The following is a 2,932-nucleotide window of genomic DNA, read 5'->3' as shown; positions in this document are numbered from 1 at the left end:
TACTGAAATATGCTTACAAACAGAAAAGGAAAGAAACCAGCTAGGGCGATGGTAGCTTATCTCTGAGAAGAGATGTGGCGGCTACATGCCTCTGAACTGTTCCGAACTGTATTACAATGAGGCTCGAAGGCCTATTTATTGTTGAGAAACAATGGAAAACCCTTCACATACCGAAACCTAACCCTAGAAGATGAAACGCCAAATTGTGGGCTCCGTTTGGGTAAATTGGTACATCAATTTCCCAGGGTCGTAACTTTGGCATACGATCTCCGTTTGACGCGTACGATAGCTCGTTAGAAAGATCTATCCGAGTACTACCACTTTGGGGGGTAACATTAGGGCTCGGTCGCCCCAGAATTCCAAAAAAACGTCGTTTAGGGCCTCAAAACGGCTCCGGAAGTTCAGGACCCGAAAAACTGCTAAAAATAGTAAACTGTGCTACAATTAAGGAAACTGAAAATGCTGAGAAAGACAATGGTGGGGGTCCAGGTGGACTTGGCAGGTGGCCACCAATATCCACCTGGATCATTCCTCCCCCCTTAGGAAGCAATGGTCCCCATTGCATTGAGTTCCTCCATCTGCTGAACTTGTCCTGCAATCTTTGATGTGTCCAGTGATGGTGGGAAGCATGGTCGACGATGGTCCACATTGAACATTCGGTGCAAGCGAAGGAATGGAGGAAGGCTGTGCTTCAAAGCATTGTTGCCCGTAGCCTCGGTACTGGTGTAAGGACCATGTCGGTGTGGTCTGAGTTTCTGATGGGTTCTGGTAAGGCGTTCTTTCTGTCGATGCAACCAGACTTTGTTGCCCACCTGAAATTTGTGTGGTACCCATGTGGGTGAGGAGAAGTTGTTCCTGTGTTTTGTTATGACCGTATCCCTTTGTTGCTGCTGCTGCGTGGAGGAACCCTTTGCAGGAGTCATGGATGTAGCAACGATCTTCCCCTTACTTTGGGAGTGAACCATACAGATGAATTTCCTAGTCCGTGATATGAGCTTGCTGCCTTTCTTGGTAGTGATCAAGGATGTGGCAGTCGGTGGGGCTACCTCCGGTATCCTGTATAATGAATTATTCAAAGAAATAATGACAGCACGAGGCCTTGACTCATACACAGCATGTCGCCTCCACAAGTATGGCTGGCCTAATAGTACATCACAAACATCCAGAGGTGTAACATCACACAATACCTCGTCTATGAAGGGTTTGATGCTGTAGGGAAGGCGGCACTGCTGGCGAACTTTCAGATCTCGTCCTTCGTGAATCCACCCGATACTGTACGGCTGTGGATGTGGTGTAGTCGGTAGGCCCAACCGCTTCACGACCTCTGCTGAAACAAGGTTCTTTTGGCTACCACTGTCGACAATGAATCGCAACGGTGAACCCTTCACCCACATCTGTGAGTGGAAAAGACGCTCCCCTTCCTCTGGATTTTCGGGCTCATCTTTCTGGATCTTGGCGGTGGCAACAGTGGCGCTGGGATCTGCATCAATGATCTGCTTCCCTTTGCCATTCCCCTTGTCAAGTTCTGGCTCAGGGTCAGAACATGCACCTGATTCGGAAGCCTTCAACTCGGCCACCAGTGACTGCTTGGTCCGACACTCACTTGTGTTATGAGTGGGACTTTTGTGGAACTCACACCACTTTCCTGTGTCCTTCTTCGGCTTCGTGGTGTTGTTCTTTTCTTGTGGCTTCGACGGGTTATCTTGGGTCACCCCGCCTTGGCTTTGTCCTCTGGGCTTCGGATTTGCAGATCCAAAGTCTCGCTTCTTCTGTTTGAACTTTTGCTCGATTTTGACAGCGTATCGGTATGCTGTGCCGAGTGAGGGGATGTTCAAGAACCCCATCTCTTCCTGGATGTATCTGTGTAGGCAGCCGCGGTATTTGAGTACCAGATGCAGCTCAGAATCTTTGATACCCAACTGTGTGCGGAGGGTATGAAAAATGTTTGTGAACTCCGACACATCTTGGTCTCGTCCCTGCCGCAGTGTGGTCCATTTGATGTACTTGTCCTCATAGCTTCCGACAGGGTAGTATTGCTCCTTGATGGCATCCCGAAAGTCATTCCAAGTGGGTGCGGCTGAAAATAGTGAGCCTGAACTTTCATCCTTCTGCTCGCAGTAGGTTTCCCACCAGTCCTTGACGTGGGGGGCTGCTTTGAGAAGAGCGAAAACAATCTTTTCCCGACTTGAAAATTCATGAACAGAAAAATACCCATCTAGCAGATTTAACCATTTATCTACGGCATCTGCGTCTACTTGACCCTCGAATATGGGGATTTCAAAATTAACTTGTACCTTGAAGGGTGTGGCATTTCCAGAGTCGCTGTTGGAAGTCGATGCGTCGCCTCTGGGTAGCCGCTGAAGGATCTGCGCAAAGCTATCCATCATCGCGTTCCGTTGTCGCTCGAGCGCTTCTTCGAGCAAGATTTTGATGGGATCTCCTGCCCCCTCGTCTTTCTTCTCGTCCGCCATGGGAGGCCGTCGGGATTTGCGAGGCTGGTCTTGCAAAGGTTCAACCAGTTCAAGCCCTAACTCCTTATATCCCGACCTTGTTGGGGACATGCAAAGAAAAACAGAGAAAAAGCAGACCGCTCTGATACCACTGATCCGGATTTAAACAGGAACGCAACAAAATACAGAGGTAACCATATACACAAAGATGCAGCGGAAATAATACTTCATTTCATTACTGTAAAATACTGAAATATGCTTACAAACAGAAAAGGAAAGAAACCAGCTAGGGCGATGGTAGCTTATCTCTGAGAAGAGATGTGGCGGCTACATGCCTCTGAACTGTTCCGAACTGTATTACAATGAGGCTCGAAGGCCTATTTATTGTTGAGAAACAATGGAAAACCCTTCACATACCGAAACCTAACCCTAGAAGATGAAACGCCAAATTGTGGGCTCCGTTTGGGTAAATTGGTACATCA

The sequence above is a fragment of the Pinus tabuliformis genome, chromosome J, assembly GCF_031772625.1.
Source record: "Pinus tabuliformis cultivar Carrire ecotype Pingquan chromosome J, CPIR1, whole genome shotgun sequence".
NCBI classification, from domain to species: domain Eukaryota; kingdom Viridiplantae; phylum Streptophyta; class Pinopsida; order Pinales; family Pinaceae; genus Pinus; species Pinus tabuliformis.
The sequence above is the reverse complement of the archived record's forward strand: the minus strand, read 5'-3'. Positions refer to the sequence as shown.